At 39.9% G+C, this 18,271-nt stretch overlaps 1 long non-coding RNA gene across 1 annotated transcript; it reads right to left on the bottom strand.

The window, feature by feature from the left end:
* Positions 1 to 8,864: 8,864 nt before the first annotated feature.
* Positions 8,865 to 18,271, bottom strand: LOC128152058 (uncharacterized). Its single transcript, XR_008238524.1, has 2 exons — positions 15,717 to 18,271; positions 8,865 to 11,757 (listed from the first exon to the last, which is right to left on the bottom strand). It is a non-coding gene; the product is annotated as an uncharacterized LOC128152058 (long non-coding RNA).

The following is an 18,271-nucleotide window of genomic DNA, read 5'->3' as shown; positions in this document are numbered from 1 at the left end:
TTATACTTTGCAAATATCCCATTAGGGATCGGCAAATGCTAAATAGCAGAATCTGAATAGCATGAATTATGTCCCCCTCTCCCGCCTCTCCTCGTCAGGAACAGGGTGCCTCTATTTGTGTCATATTTGGCCATAAGTAAGGAATACAAATCATCTGCCTGGACTTTCCACCCTCCTCACCATTGCTATTACAGCCTCCACAGCTAGGATTAGGATCCACGAGGTTTGGGCTTAATTTACCCATTAACTTTTTTTATGACCTTGGGCAAATCACTTGATTTCTTGTATCTACAGCAGTTCCTTGCTTCACAGGGCACAGTGCGGGTAGATAAAATCTATTGTGGATCATGAGGAACTGAAATACCAGTAGAAGGGTTACCGTCCTCCTCATAACTCATAAGGGGAAAAAAAAAAGAGGTTTTATTGCGACAAGAAGAGGAGGTCTTCCAGCTGGGAATGAGAGTGGGAAGGCACTGGGTTTGGAAAGAAAAGTTGAATGTGGGCAGGTGTGGGAAGGAGAAGAAAACAACACATACTTTGAATTATCTAAAGATTCATTTGATGATGAGATGGGAGAAGACACTCAGAAGAGAAGCAAAATGAAAGGATCTTAAGTAAGAGGAAGATTCTTAGGAAGTCACAACATGGGAGAAAGTAACTTTGTGGCACACAAAACAGAGAGATGGGTCGTAGCACTGTACACCTCAGAAAATAACAAATTCCTACCAGCACCAAAGGAATATGAAAGGAAGAGATTGTCCTGCAAGACCAGAAGAGGAAATGAATGACAGAAATCAGATTTTTCAGCTCTGATGTACTTTTAACGGATTTCTTCTCTGGACCCCTTTGAATTCCTCAAATCAATCATCTGTGAGTCAAGTGAGCAGGACTGGACCTCATGGAGATTGTTCTAGCATCAGCAGAGAATCCTTAATTCTAAGGTTACCAAAGACATTTGCCTCTCTTTTGAAATAGAAAGACTTTAGAACACTAATAAGGTATAATAAATTCTCAATCTTTTTCCTTCTCATCAGCAATAAGGTGTTTAAAAAATAAAAGCCATCAGCAGCCACATTACAGCAAAATAAACACACACCCATGCGTGATCTAGAAGAACAACAAATTCCCATGCAAGCCATCCCCTACAGAAACGGTCAAGGTTACCTAAAGCAATTTTAATTGAGCTTTGCCTTTCTGCTTGATGCTGTTTTCCCTGCAGGTCCTAAATGGAGCTCAGTATAGGATCTGTTCACCTTGTCAAACAGGACTAGAGATAAATGCCCCTGTAGCTTACCAAAGAAAAATGATGTTTTCTGTAGGTGGTGGCATGGTGAGCAGCATTAACAGCAGCCCTTCCTCACTGTTTTTAACCCAGTTGGCTATGTTGCATCTCAAAATATCTGAGGTTCTCTATTCATGGGAAATGCTTTGGAAGGTCCAGCTTTACAACAGCCAGCTCGTGTTAATTTGAATCACTTTGGTTTGCTTTTCTCACTGTTGCTCTCACTGCCAAGGGCTGTCAAAACACATTGTCCTGCTTTCAGAAAAGAGCCACATACTGTGTCATGGAGAGATACAAAACACAGCTGATAAAACTACACAGAAGAGTTCAGCTGTCTTCCTAGTCTATGAATTTAAATAGCATTCTCCTATAGAAATGAAGCAGTTTTTACGTTAAGTTAATTTGTCTTTTTTCCCCTCCATATGGAGCACCTGCTTCACTTTGCCACCTCATTTTGTGTTTAGTTTTTACTTTTAGCTCAGTTTTCCATATTGGAGATTTGACATCATCTAGACTACCAGAAAAGTGAGCTTTTAGCCATCTTCCTTTCAGAAGAGTTGAGTTATCCATCCAACCAGTTCCGGTGGTTTAAAAAGTTAGCTATATGGGTAGCCTTTTATTGCTCTGTGTCGTAACTTCCTATTATAACATACAGATAAAACATAGAACAAATGGGTGACTCTAAATCTCTAAAACTACATAGAAAAAAACAAAATAATGTTCCAGCCTGTTTAAATTCTGGGCAGCACAAAACTGTCTGATAACTAGGGGGAAAAAAAAAAGTAAAATAAATAGAAACATTTTTTCTTATAGTTGCAGATTTACCAAAGACAGAAAAAGAGTAATCTTTGACACAGGAGAGAAGGAATATTTTTAATAAGGTGCTGTGCCAGTTTGGCTTGTTATTCCTATAGATAAAGTATCCTGGTGTCCTTTAAATTAAAAAAAAAAAAAAAGTTCAAGCCAGACAGAAGTGCCAGCAAATGTTATAAACCAGTGGATAGTGGGTGGGTGGTGTGAAAACGTTTCATAACTGCTAACAGCAACCCTGTTGTGAACCAAACAGCTGTGCACAGAACACAGGTGTGCTAGCACAACAAGGGCTATTCATGCCTTCCCACAGGGCGCTGGCCAGGTTTGCAGAGCCACAGCTGACCACATAAAGCATCGGGGATGGAAAAGGCTGAGAGTGAAATGTCCACTAAAAGTGTAAACACCAGACGCCACACAGGCACACGCACACACATACACACACGTGCGTACGTTTTTAGCACGTTCTGCTCGCTACTGAAATGAAAAGAGGTAAGGAAATCTATTCTACTGTGGGAAGCAGAGAATATAATGATATAGGAAGTTAATAGGAATGTTATGGGCATGGAAAAATAGGCAGGTAAGAAAGTATTGGGATATGGCACAAGCCAAATTATTCAGAATTTAATTGACCCTGTCACTCCAATAAATCCTTCCAACAATGTATCCAAGACATTTGTAATTAAAGAAAATTTAGAAGAAATTCCAAGTAATGCTAGCGGAAGGGTTACAGATCCTCTTTTCTTGTACAGAACCTCCAAGAGAGAAGATAAATTTCAGGAAAGTAAAATATTATGGTTAAAAATTAAAATAATTTACCTTTCACATGCTCTGCAAAAAGTGTTTTTGCAGCTTTTCTTCCACAAATATCAGTGCAGTAAAAGGTTGGGGGGAGGGTTGGGGTTTGTTTCCTTTTTTTTTTTTTTTAAACAGGATTCTTATAATATGGTTTAAAAACAATTGATGTGAAAAAGGAATGGTAATTAGGAACCCCTGAGTTCTAATTCTGGATATAGAAATCCTGCTTTGGGCATTTCAATTGAACACACAAGCAAATATTACAATTCAATTGCAAAAGGTAGAATTCCTTTGTGGAAAAGTAAAGGACTACCTGCCTGAGTAGTTCTTCTCTATCTCTTTTACCTATTATGAAAAGGCAATTATTTATTAAAAAGACAGTCTCCAGACACAATATTTGTACGCCGATGGTACACTTTAGGAATGAATGCTTTTCAATTGTAGGTATATAAAAGCCACCTTTCATTAAAAAGCATAGCAATGAAAGTACAACATAGCATAACCATGATGATGACTAATATCTCAACATTTAAAATTCTCACGAGCCAGTCCAACGCGAAATCCCACACGACACGAACTTTGACACAGCAAAGCCCTGCCTGATTCCTACCAGTGCTGATATTCCTGGATCCATTTCTGCTTTCAAACCAGAGTACAAGCTATCGAGACTGAACAGGGTTGCTGTGCCAGCTAATAAAGCTAATGATCAAGTGACCCTATGAACCTAGAAAATCTTCCAATTCTCCAAGTACCCTTTTGCACAAACAAAGTGAAAACCCCTAGTTTCTCTCGCTTATGAAAGCCCAGTTTCAAAGGCATTTGAATATTGAAGCAAAAATCTTGTTCCTAGCAGATGTAGGGTCTTGGTACAACAGTTAGAAATGCGCAACAGCAGTGATAAAGATATCAGGTATCTTTATCACCACACACTTTTGGCTCCCGTCAGCATTGACCTAGATGTGTATCTGTCCAACGTTCGGAGTGTGGCTGTTCCACTGCTATTAGCAGCAGCTAGTGGTCAGCCTCCCCGAACCACGCTTCAGAAAATAGCATGTATGAGCCTTGCTGTTTACACGTTATGGCTACTATCTGGGGTAAACTGAACATCCTCTCTCACCAACTACAAAGGTCTAGAGAAATGCTTTTATCGCATTGTTATCATTGCTTTCTTCTAAAATGGCCTCTGCCACAGGAAAAATAGGTCCTGAGATCAACCAAGATCAGCAATTTGCACGTGCATTTTTGATGCTGCTTGAAAATCTGATAAAAATGCAGTGTTTATCACCATTAAAACACTTGCAACTGAAAAGTGGCCCGCAGGTCTTCACTCATCCAGTGAACACAGGCAGCTGTGCTCCAGCAGGACATGCATTTCTCATTAGTCACAATTTTGCCTATAACCCACATGAGAAGGAGCCATCTCAGGGAACCAGAGCACAGTTCAACCTCTACCTCCATTCCATCCCTGGCCTCTCTGCTGAGCTGTAGAAAAGTGCCTGGAGTGGCTGATCACCCTGATTTTGGCTGAGGGCCCCAATTTATCACCTCTAAGCCAAGAAACAATTATGATATTCAACCAAAGGAATTAGTTTGGCTTCTTCTCAGTTATTCCTACATGAGTCTACTGATGTTGCAGGTATTAATTAGTCACACTTTTTTATGTATAAAATATTCTGTAGTAATTTAAGCAGTACTTAGGCAAAAATAATGTAAAGATTGGCTAGCAGCTTGTAATTATGAACATTTCATTCATCGCAGCTTACTTAGAAGTGATTTACACTTGCCTCAAAATGTTGAGCAAACCTGAAGCACACGCTCGCAAAATTCTCAAGTTCCTTTTTGAGATTTCCCTGCAACCGACAAACCCAGCTTCGTTGCAAAAGCACCAGAATTTGATGTCTTCCAACAGAATGATATCTATCTGCCTTGCAGTGCTGCTGTTAGCCAGCGTCTTGTATTTAAAGAGTCAGCCAGGGAATTACAGGGACATAGGATCTGTCATATTTCAGTAAGTGCTGGTACTATACTGGAACCAAAACTTCAGGCTTATATATGACGTAAATTGTTTCAACTCCAACAACCTTAGAGAAAGGTTTAAAAAAACTAGAAGACCTGAGTATATGGCCCATCATATTCGTCAAAAAGTTGTTTAAACCATGACGTTGACTCTCCATTTATTCGATTGCTACAGGTTTACACTAGCTACGCTTGAGCAAAAGCAGGGCCGATTTCAACCTAAGCAGATCTAACACCTTTAAAGGGAAACCTTAACATTGACATTCTCATCTTAAACCTTCCAATCAGTCTTACATAAACCCTATTTTTGTGCTTTTTCATGTGGAAATGAATGACTTGCTGTTCTTTTGTGTGATAATTTAGCTAAGCAACAATTATTACTTTGTGTCCTCAGCTGTGGAAAGGACAGAGTTGAGTTACTTCAGTTCATTCCCTTTTCTCTCTCTTTGGATTTATAAATTATATACTATTGTCTTTATAAGCAGTTTGCAAGGAGATAAATTGAACTCATCTGAGTATTAACCTCACCTAAATATTACTACAGAAATTCAATTTCTAATCTCAAGCACAGATAAAACCTTGCACTCATATTGTTTCTTCAAAATTTTTGATCTGTTTTTCAAATCCATACTAAATTCTGCCCTTCAGGTCCTTAAAGGGATCTGTACACAAGAGTCAAGAGCAAAAAATGGGCAGAACTACTGCTGTGGAAAGAAGAGATACAGTCTGTGAAAAAGAAAAACTCCATTCCTCGCTTGTAAGATCCTTTTATTCCAGAACTGTGATTTTATAAAGTTTTTAAAGAAAGCCTCTAGACAAATTAAATCATGGATTAATATTAATTATACAATGTTATCTTTATAACAATAGATTAGTATACTATTAAGTCACATATGTTATCTTCTCACTATTTATTACAGTACTGAGGCCAGTAGCACTAGCATAGCTAATGCCACTGCAAAAATTCAAAGCCCAGTGAAGCCTTCCATGTACAAATCACACTAATCACTTCTTAGAAGCAGATTACCTTCAAATGAGAAAATGTGAAGAAATAGCACCAACCGCAGCAAACAAAAACCCCACTAGTTATTTAAAGAAAATTGCACACAGCAATGCTGCCAAGATGCCACAGTGTCTCCATCACAGCCGGAGGTGGATGGCTTCTGTAGGCTTGGGCAATTCACATTTCAGATTCTTTTCCCACTGCCCACATGTTCAATTTTACTCAACAGCAAGCCCTATTTCTCCCTTATTTACCTTCTAAAGCAAAGCCCACATTGGTGGGAATGAACACCAAAGTGACACTTAGAAAAAGCAACATCATTTGAACAGCTGTAGACAGTCTGTTATTTATCAGAAATTTTAACAAAGGCCAAAGGAAAAAAGCAGCAGTTCAGCAGAGAGCAAGTCCTGCCCTAGCACAGCTGTTACACAAGATGGGAAAATTTCAAAATGAGAAAGTAAACACCACTCTATATTCTAGCAAAGAGGGAAGAGATTTTTTTCCCAATCCTTGGAAATGGCAAACTTAACACTAATGAAATGCAAACATCCCCCCCACCCCCTGAATATAAAAGCTGGGATCCAGTTGTGATTCTTTCCTTGTGGTATTACTTTGCCCACACTACCCACAGGGCAAAAAGCTACAGATGCTGGACCAGACCCCAGGATTGCTTTATTGATGTTCATGTCCACTGCTCTGACGGTTTTGCTGGACAGGCGCAGAGTTCACAGCCAGCCTCTGCTCACGTCTCGGAGTACTGCAATTTCGGGAAACACCCATGAGGGTAAACTCTTCCTCCAGTAAACAGATTTGTTAAAAAGCAGTGCAGAGAAATCCTTTCAAGCGTCCTTTCAACAGGTTTCTTGTTGAGGGCAGGAACTGATGCTCCTGTGGTATCAGTATTAGGAATTCAAAACTGTCTCCACTCTGCATCTGGAGACAAACTGATGGCAGCTCTCACATGAACCAGTTTGATTCAGCTGCTCTGTCATTTAGAGGGTCACATTTCCTCAGTGCTGTCATTTACGACTCAGATGGCAAATGCACAGAAGAAAAAAACAAAACCTCCAACTGAATGAAGGGGGGACTTAAAAAACACCCACCCCACAACAACAGAAGGCAAGCCAAGCGCAGCACAGCTTTACACCCATAGTGCCGGTAATACATAGACCTACACTACTGGAGCCAGACACACAAAAAAAGCCTTACATGGAGCAGTGTGGTCCTCAAAACACCCGCCCAACAGTGCGGAGAGTGAAGAGTGTCCCACTGCTCACCCACTCGGATGCAGTGCTGTAACCAATGTGTGCAGCATCTCCTGGGGGTTACCAGTGCATAGATGAAGGCAGAAGCAGAAGGTCCCACTCCCTGGGCATCGGTTCTCACCACTGCGTCCTCTCAGCACCTCTGTCACCGTCTTTCCTGGTAGCTGGTTCCTAAAAGTTAGAATGGGCCAGTTTTCCCAAGGCAAAACATGCACCCGGGAAGCCGTTCAGAGTTATATAGCCTGATTTACCAAAGGCAACATCTCAGGCTGACAGAGGATGTTGAGAAGTGGAAAGAGTGGTTGCTGTTTGCTAGCACAGGCATTCACCACCTTCACTCCCAGCTTATGTCCTGATCTCTGTAAAAACAGGTTTGGGGCATCAGCATGTCCCACATGTTGCATATGGAGCTCACGTGCCTGACCTAAGGCTAAAAAATCCTGCTCTGGTAGGCAGACACCATATCTCCACTCAAGAGGATGATGTGTAGCTCTAAATCTGCCCTATTTCAGATCTCGGACGGGCAACAGCCTCAGGCGACGGAGATGGCCGAGCTCCGTGTCAGGCACACCCACAAGTAAGTGACCTTCCAGCAAGAGTGGTGCTGGCCACCCACACAACACCCAGGGGTCCATACGCCTCCAAAGGCATCACAGAGGCAAACTGCTCAGTCACATAGGAGATAACAGGAGATGCTTTACAAGGGTGGCAGGGGGGGTATTTCTTTGTTTAATTGTACTATCGGCAGTTTTCTCCTCTTCCTATTGTTATGTCTTGGACAATATGGGAAACAAGGTATGGATGTCTGGGCATCTACAAGAGCAGCTGTGTTGTACAGACGTTTGTGCCCTGCAGGGCTGTGACAGCAGAAACCAGGCACTAAGCAACACCGCCTCTGCGTGATTTCTGAGCACCACTGATATCCTTTGAATATTTTTCTTTCAAAACAAAAGAGAAAGGCAGCACACCACAGGAACAACCGTAACCCAGTAGTTTGAGGACATCTAGGAGATGTTAGGTGCAGGCTTGGATATTAATCTTCTACTATTCTTTGAATGCCTGAGCCACTGGTTCAGTGGTGTTCTGGGCTAAGCTCTATCCATCTCCCCTGTTGGAATAACTTAATTTTGTGTAAACAATCACTTATTAACTGGAAAGGGAATCTCAGTAACAATCTTCCACCTACCATGGAGTTCTTCACTGTATAAAGTCCATCTTTACTCCCTGATTCAAGGTATATTTATTTGTACAAAGAAGAACAACTTCTATTCAGGAAAGTGAGAGGCCCATGACAAAAAGGCTCAGGGGTCCCTTCGGAGAACTACACTTCTTGCCCACCTTCTTGCCAACTGGGCTGTTGGTTAGTCTGGGGTCCAGGCTGGGGTAGGTGACCAGAAACTCTTTGCTAGTGTTGTCACAGTTAATGCATCCCGGGGTCACAGCAATCTGACATTTGCCAATGCAAAACTGTTTAGTCAGAATTTTTTCTGACCATTGTCCCCCTGACTCCATTCTGCAGCTATTTCCCCTGGTTATTCAGTAAGCAGCAATCTGCTGCAGTGCACTGAATGCTCTGTGCCTTATATCATACCCCAAAGGTCCAAAGCAATACGCCAAAGAAATAACACTCTAGCTGTGTTTCTGAATTTTAGCTTAGTTATAACACCATGGGCAATAAAAAAACTCAAGGTTCCAGTTACAAATAGAAATTTTATTAACTTCTGAAAGCGGAATTTTTAATCATTCGCTTGCAATATTTTCCTTTTTAAAACAAATATTCACGTTTCTAGGAATTGCTGACTACTGTGCTTATAAAATGGAGCCCATTTTTGCTGTGTCTAGGGAAGGATAAGGAAAACATGATGCACAAACCAGGAAAACTGTAGAAAAAATATTGGCTGTAAAGTCTGTGTTCCTGAAGACAACCAAGGATAACATTTAACCAGAAACTGGATTTGACATTCAGCTGTCGGTAGTTCCCTTAAGCACTGGAGCCTCTCAGTCTGCAAATAAAATCTTGATTCATACAAATGTATATACTAAACAAGTGTATGAATCCACCAAGCTTTTTCAGAAAATTTAATGAGAAATGACCCTTCAAAAACTGATTTCCAAAACTCCAAAGTCTGTTTTTATATGCATACAAACTGATATATATATTTAATATATATAATGCATGACTTTATATGTTTCATTTCACTTTCAGTGTAAAATCTACTTCTTATTAGGAGAGAAGGATTAGCATATACATGTTAGCCAGGTGGTTACAGAACTTGCCTGTATGAAACACGATAGGTTAAATCCCATTTACACTAATTACATCCACAGCAGCATTACCACATACAACCTCACATGTGTTTCAGCTTTGAAACTTAAAGCACATCAGCTCAAAGTTAACTTAGGACATCAATGTCTTTATCTGGAATAAGCTAAAGCATTTTTGGTTTATGTTTTCTTATCCATCAGCTGCCCACTAGAGATTCAACATGTATTTTCATGTTCACAAATTATGCCAATAGAAATACACAAGCTGCAAAATAGAAGAGAGGAAAGCAAAGACAGCAAAACTCCCACCACTGGTCTATCTGCATATAAAATTACATATCAATATAATTTATAGGAAATTACCTAACATTCCCCCTCAAATTTAACAATCTTCAGTGGCATTTGATATATTCTTGACTTCTGAACAAATTCCAGTTAACAGAAAATATTGCCTATTTCTCTGCTAAAACAACTTCTAGGTTTTCTTTTCAAAGGATTCTCCTATTGCTGGTAGGTAATTCTGCCATATATATAGTACTTCATATGCTTTCTATAGCAGAAAATCTATGTATATATCTTTACCTTCATACAAAATACTGACAAAGTTCTAGGATCCGTTACTACTATTATTTTATAGGATTCAAAACAGAAGACAATAAAAAGGTGTCTCTTTTCTGAAACCTACAATCTGAATTTTAGCTAAGGTATAACTAGGGACAATCAACAGAAGAGATGAGGCAAGAAGAAAAGCAAGGTTACAGCAACACCTTTGCCAGTCAGACAGTTCAGGAAAAGGGAAAAAAAAAAAAGCTATTGTCACACTTACTTTAAATTGATAAATAATAGAGGGCATAGAGGTTCTGAGCCAAATCCTACCTAAGGCAGCGGAAAGATAGGTAATGGCTACAGTGGCATTTTAGATCAGAACTAATATTTTTATCTAATTTCAGCTAAGGTCGGAAAGCATTTTAGCTCACTCTGTTAAACTCAGTGAACCTTATATTTTGCAAATGCCTCATGAATGTCTTTGAATAAGCTACACTATGAATAAGGTGAGTTTCAGGAAGACATTTAAATGGATAGCAATAGCTTTTCCTTGACGAGTACTTTATTGATGTGAAATCCCTGAGCTGTACATTGCTGGAGGCTGGGATTGCATGTTGTGTGAGTGCCCTGCTCCTGTACCATCCACGAGTATCTCCTCTCAGCCTCTGTCAAAAACAGGACACCAAGCTGGGAGGCCTTTGGCTAAAATGGCCTTTTAATGTTCTTATGTACTATACAGAAAATCAGACCAGTATCTTTGCAAAACTTCTTCCCTCTCCCCTCCTCCCTACTCCCTCGCAGTTACAGCATTCAGTCATCATTCCACACATTTTCTTTTCTGAACTTTTTCATTTTAAATCACTGACATTAAAATCACACTCACAGGATTGGCTACATTTGAGTGCAGCAAGCAAGTGGCTTAAGCTTTTGTCTTCTATTAACAGGGTAGTGCAGTGCTCTTCCTGCCTAGCATTTTACCAGAGCATCTTTCAGAAGCATTAGCAGAAGATTACACAGTCCTCCTTGATTATCTCAGAACTTAAATTTATTATGCCCCTATCACACACAGCTATTATAGTCAACTGCAGGTTTGTAATTGCTCTCAGTGGGAGAAGGTTCAAGCCCTTTATTTCTTTCTCAGAAGGATATTGGGCCTGATCCAATTCAGGCCAGGCTTATACTGTTTTCTTCTCTGAAAATCTATTTCCTTATTTCTAGATTAATTCAAGCTACAAGATACCATCTTTCTCTCTGGCCCTTGACCTTCTAGATAGCCCTTATTTACACCAGAAAACAAATGTGTAGGAGAACATAATATTAATTAAAAGGCAGCATACCTTTGATTTACACATCAAATAAAAATATGATAATATCACCGAAGGAAAGTCTTGCATATGGTTCATCATATAGACAGAGTAAAATCAAAGTGTAGCTATGAGCCAGTATTAACACAAGCATCCTCCCCTCTGACACAGACTCAGTCACTCAGCTGCCTTATCACTTGAACTCGGGGGTGGGATCCTTGCCCACACACGAGCAGCTTTCGTCTACCCCAGCATCCCCCTTAGGTTCTGCCAACCAGCTCAGAAGAGAAAGAGCCACTCGCTCAAGGGGGCCTCTCTGTGGGGGCCCTTGACTTGAAAGTTGTATGAATAACATGAGACACTCACCTCTACACATACATAAACGACACTGGTAATTGTACTCTGGTGAGCTTGCATCTGAGTATTTTCTTAAAGTAAGATGCGTTTGTCTTTCCAGTTAGTTGTCCTCTGTGAAAACACAAACTTTGATGCTTATTTTCCCAAGACACATAAGAAATATCATTCATTATGAATTAATATGCGTAAGAAAAAAATGCAGCTCAAGGATTTTGTAGAAGGAGACCAAAATAAATAATAGTGTTTGCAGGGGGAAGTGGAAATCATGCATTTGCTGCTACTTTTATTCTGGCTTGATGGGGTTTCCAGGAACTCAGGGTTTAACAGTAGCTCAACAGAGCAAACAGCCAATGCGTAAGCTTGGCTTTCACACATTACGAGTCTACAAAAGCTACCTCTCCCAAAAGATGCACTCGCTACTCAAACTCCTCCTCTTGAGAATCCCCCAGAAATATTGCTTCCAAAGAGGAAAGATCAATAGAGTTCTTCACTGGACAGAGAGATGCTATAATCAGGTTCAGGAAGTGGTTAACATGGAAAAGATGGCTGATTTAGGAATTAATGTTAAGTGACAAGTCCCCTTGCACTTGATTTTGTTCATAATCTGCACTGCAAAGGCTACTACTCTTCCCAGTTCCTCACTATTGAGTTAAAACAAGAAAAGGACTAAAACCAGCTTACAGTATTTGCCAACTCCAGCTGCTGGTTTTGTCCTCTGTTTAAATGCTATTCATTTCTCCTTTACTACATTCTCAGCAGAAAACAATTGACTCTACAAAACTTAGATTTGGGACCAATTCTATATTTAGAAATCTTTCAAAGCTGAGGGCTTTTGGATAAGGAATTCTCATTTAATGACATTAGACGGATTAGAAATTAACAAAACGTTCATGTATCTATTTTTTATAAAGCAACTAACCAAGCTAAGCTGGAAGACGAATATTAAAATGCCTAATTTTAATTGGTGAACTAAAATGCCTAACAGTCAAGAAGCCCATTGCATGATATATAGCACTACTGAGCAAAGTTAATATTCTTTGGATGCATGTCATAATTGTGTATTTTCATAACCTAAAATGTTTTTATTTCATAGATGTGTCATTTTAGCCCTAAATTTCCTGTATTACATACTTGTTGTAGGGTGAATTTCAATACATGTATAATGTATGTTATGCTTATGTTACTAGAACATACTGTCAATTTTAACTAAAATGTAACATTCTTTTCTACTTCAGAGTACAAATCAATTGTTGCTTTCTCTCAGTCTCTCCAGTCAGTTGCATTATAAAATACCCGCAAGACTCCAAATATTGGTGTCTTATAAATCCTTCTAATGTAAGTGCTATAATGTTTTGGTTTGTATGTATTGAAACACACCTGAGTTTTGATATTCAAGGACTTCTACATTAGTGATGCACTGAAATTTGGACTATTTATGTGCTGAACTGTCATAGAGGCTCTGGGAAAGCAAAAGCCCAGCAACAATGCCATGGCATGACACAAAGATCCAAATTGAGGATGTTTGTGAAAAGGCTTTCATTGAGCCAAAGAGATTTTATGAGACTTCAGCACAGTATAGCATTATTATGGCAGGACTATTAGGGGCAACTCACTGTTTACCCAGCACAATCATATTTCTGGTGTATGCAAAAAAGCGTGAAAATAAAGACTATTTAGGTTACAAATACAAAATCTATAATCCCCAGCAGTTTAGGGAATTTTCAGTGTTTCCTATAACAACCTTGTCACACTTTTTAAGAACTGTCATAATAAGGAAACAGTTACAGCATTGATGTACTTGAAACTTTGCTACTGAGAACAGTCCATTTTACAAATTGCCAATTAGTCATGTTCAAGTAGTTACTACTACAAATTTGCTGGAATAAATAAATAAAATAACAACTGCTTTGATTTTTTACATCTTTAATCTTCTGGAACTTGATCTTTGGGAAACTGAGATTTTAGAAGTGCTCTACATGCTGATTTAAAATATGGAACCTGGAATTTGCCCAAAATGATGATATCCTCATAAAAAGGCAGGCTGGTCAAATTTGTTAGCATGAAGCATAGACATCCAGGCTTTAAAGACCCATGTGCTGAGAGAGTCTCACATTGACATGGCTTTAAAGGTCACATACATACTCTGCCTCAATTGAACCCCAAGGGATGCTGTGGCTAAGCGCACAAGATGTTCAAATACTACAATTAGGTTTAAATGGGCATATGGCAGAAGAAATCTGTTCCCATAGGAGGAGGAAAAGGAGAAGTAATATCACAAGCGAAATTAAGAAAAATCAGGATGACAGCATATTACTAAACTAATAGAAGGGGTGATACAAAAGGGAGGAGGTTGAGTTGCAGGGAGACACTTGAAATTAAGAAGCCAATTCTGGGAGCCTGGCAATGCGTTCAGTGTTCACACTGACCTTCAGCTGGAGAAAAATGCCATTCCTTTTGATTCATTTGGAATTTGGTATATTTCACCTTTATCTAATGTTTTCAGTACAAGGCAACTAATCTCAAAAAAAGCTTGGTTTGAAAGCTTAATAAATGTGGGAGTTCACACAGGACAAAGAAGTAAATGAGTGAGTAAGGAATGAGATTTTTTCCTCATGATCAAAGACAATATGTCTTCATACACTGGTCTCTAGACCTCGTAATCTCTCAGGCGCTGCTGCCTCTATCTGCCAGGCTTAGCTTCCAGAGCAAAGGTTAATTTTGCTAACTACTTTGGACCCAAATCTGTCTAAGATGCTTTCTTATTGGCTTGTCCTTTCCTTGGGCTAATAAGATAGAAATCAGCCTCAGAAAGAATGAACATTTTGTGCAATAGTTTCCCTTCTGCCATGTCTGAGCTCAGCTCTAAAAGTGAAGCTGCAAATGCAGAAAGGCTCATTTGTCTTCCAAAATACATTTTGGGATAGCTCTTAGCTCTGCAGTATCAATGAAAGTCAATGAAAGTGCAAAGCAGCAGGTCTGTGACCTCCTCTTTGCTATCTGCACAGGAGCATGACACATCTTACTCATTTTTCCCTTAAGAAATAATTTAGAGGAACACAGGTATTTTTAAGAAATTTTTCTTCATATTTTTACCATCACGTATATTTTTAAAAATCCACAAAGCATGAAAAATTCACAAGAACTCCCATTTCAAAACTCCTCAGGTCTACAGAGTGCTTTCTCCACCCGGCTGCAACAACATCATTTTGGGGAGGATTTCTCCATACGGACATATGACAAATGATGCAAAAATCCTCTTCTGACACCTCCTCTATTGTATCCAAACAAGGCAGGGAGTATTTGGTAGCCCCCACCAGGCTGGGAGCTGGCAGCTGCTGGAGCTGAATACAGTGTAGGAGGAAAAGCGTCCGAAAGAGGCACCACCAGGAGACTGAAGGAGCGGGGCAAAAACCTCCGCCTCCTCCCGGACCTGCCCCCCAGTTCAAGCTCTCACTCGGATGTGGACTCGCTCCAAAGCACAGTGCAGATTGCAAGCGCCTTTGCAGTGACTGGGGAGGACTGGATCAGGTCCTCTTTTCCAAGTTTCAAATTTTTGTGGTTCATTTGTTTGCTTTGTTTTCCTTAACTGTACATTCTAACAATATTATTTTAATTAAAGTCGTATCTATATACAACTTTGACTGCATCTTAATGAAGGTTTTTTTGTTGGTGGTTTGGGGTTGGGTGGGTTGGGGTTTTTTTGGTCTGGTATTTTTAATTTATAGTTACAATATCTAATTACCAAAGAAAATATAATGAAATCCACTAAATGTGAAACAACAAACAGCAATTCCAATTAGCAGAGCGACTGATAAAAGAATTTACATTTCCAAAGCCGTAGCCAGATACTTTTTCTTATTATGTTACCTGCTATTCATTTCATGCTATCAAAGTTCTTTTGCACAACAGAGAAGCATTTATAAATTCCAGCCATGATTCTTCCCCCAGATAAGCAGCACTGAGAGGGAAGGAAGGAGTGGGCAGCAATGAGAGAAGAAACCTGGGAAGTTTCAATGAGAGTTTGTGGGGAGACAACTAGGAGATTTTTTGCCCCTTTCCATTTTTCCTACCTGCCTAAATCCCATACACAGGTTTTATCCACAGGAGCGCACTCAAATCTGTTGGACACTTTTGTAAATGTTGACTGTAGAGCCGGTAGAAAATTGTGACAATAACGACAGCTCCTAAGACTCCTGTAAAACACTTCACCTGCACACAGGAAAAATTATGCCAGAAGACATCTGACTACTGCTGCTTTCATTGATTTTGCTCCCAAGAAGACTAATCATCTACCACAATGTCACTCTGCATCACTCTGCTGAAAAGCTGCACCTCAGCTTTTGTTTACAGACTTTTTTAATTACCTAGTGTGTGTCCCACAAGTGAAGGAACTATTACACACAAAGTAGCAGCACTGTCACCATCACTGCATTCAGGCAGACTCTGGAAATGATTAGCCCAACACAATTTCTTACAACAGTGAATTGCAGGCTACCCATTAAAAAAAGAACAAATCTCTTTTCAACATAAAAATGGCAATTTAACAGAATTTAGGTGGGAAACAACAGTTGCAATGACAATACTTGAGTGCTTGTCACATAAAAGCCCAGTCTCAAAACTCAGATCTGTGGCAAGTTTTAGCTTTGTCAGACTAAATTTTCACCTGACGTGAAACCAGATGGAGCAAAGAATTTTTTTCATGTTTCAACTTTCAATCCTAAGAGCCTGGGAGGAAAGAAAAGAGTATCCATTTCTAAACTTTTATGAGAAACCCAAAACATTTTGGTTAAAGAAATGAAAAAATAGGATTGGAAAGGCCTGTTGATTTTTGTTGAACTGTTTTTGTGGGAAACTCTCTGCTCTTTCTCCCTCCCCCCTTATTTTGGTCCCTCCTCCCCTCTCTGCTCCGGGGGGCTCTGGCTGGAGCGGTGGCAGCCAGGAGAGCATTCCCGCTAAGGGCAGCGGTGAGGTTTGAGCCTGGCTCTAGCTCCACGAGTCAACCTTGTTGCCTGACGCTGGGGCAGTTGGGAGCGGGGTAGGTGGCACAGGAGCCAAACTCACCCGTTTCAGGCAAACCACGAGCATTCCCCGCAAGAATCACGTGTGGACAGGTTATAGGTAACCCAGCACCTTTCTACCAGGGGTCCTCTTTGCGGAAACTTGGGCACACAGGAGGAAGGGCTGCAGAGAGAAATGGTCCGTGAGCCAGAAACACAGAGCAGTGCTGTTTCCTGCCCAGATACCCTTGCCCAAGTCCTGGGAACCCTATTGACATATATTATGAAGGCCACCTATAGCTATCAATAAGAATATGCATCACCAGCTCTGATGACACCATCAAAGAAAAACACGGAGCTGATTTTATCGTTTTCCTCAGTCCTCTTTGAATCTTAATTTCAATCTGCTACATCTTTTCTTATTTTGTTATTTTGCCTCCTTTGTATTTTCTGCTTGCCATCCCAAAATGCTGGGTAATGCTGCTGTGCACTGGTAGAAAGATGTTCTGCTCCCCAGAGCTCCCTGTAATTCAGTGGTGTGGGAACTGATTCATGTAGCCACATGTAATTTGTATAGCACTTTGGGACCCTTCTGGAAAAAAGACACTATAGAACAGTCAGATCATTTGCATTACAAAGGTTCTGGTGGCTGTTTCTTGGATTAGACACTTTAGGTTTGTATTATGTTTCTATGTCAGAAGAAATAAGAGCCAAAATGGAGAAAAAGTCTTTTCCCCAAAGTCAGATATGCATTCCATATATTAAAAGTATTGTATATTCATTAGGATTCTGATTTTTCTTTCCACTTCCAAAACACACTTACTTTCCAGATTCTCTTTCATTGTTTAAAATCAAACCTTTTGAACATTCAAATTAAGGTCTTGCTTTTTGAGTTTAACATAACATTGCTCTTTCACAGCAGTAAACCCAACCTCAGAGGCAATTCCAAGCATCCAGCCTCCCAGATCATTAGGTGAAATAACACAGTCACTCTCTCTGATGGGAGAGTCCTCCCTTCACAGGGGGAAGCATTCATCCGTGCCTTCTACAAACCACTATCCAGGAAGGGCCAGTAAGGTTGTTCTCAGGCAAGATGTCAGATTGCCTCTTCCTGCGGAAAAAAGCACTTGGGGAAAAAGGAGATGAGGTAAACGTGAAGAATCTTAAGTTTTGATTGAAGGAAACATCACAAGTAAAGAAGGGGTTAATACGAGGAGAAACATAAGAAAAATCGTTTCTGAATCCTCTGGCCCAGATGTACAACTGATAAAAATAAGATTAGCTTCACTGACTTCAAACCCCAATTTATGCCAGATAAGGATCTGGCTGACTTAATTTTACCCCTTACTTTTTAAAACAATGAAATAACACTATCTATAGCCTTGCCTTCAGCAACAGGTGAGCAGAAAATATGCTGTATGAATGATAAGAACCCATCCTTTTTTAAATAGCTTTTAGCTTCTCTCAATAGCTTAAAAATGCCCCACAGAGTGTTTTCTTACCCATATTGTAGCACCAACTTCTTCCATGTACAATAGGGTTATTCCAGACTTTGTTGGAATTACTCCAGATACACTCACCAGCAAATGACAATACAATCATTCAGTATCCCTCTGACCAAACTTCTG

Source organism: Harpia harpyja, chromosome 15 (genome assembly GCF_026419915.1).
Source record: "Harpia harpyja isolate bHarHar1 chromosome 15, bHarHar1 primary haplotype, whole genome shotgun sequence".
NCBI lineage: Eukaryota > Metazoa > Chordata > Aves > Accipitriformes > Accipitridae > Harpia > Harpia harpyja.
This window is presented reverse-complemented; position numbering and strand designations above follow the sequence as displayed.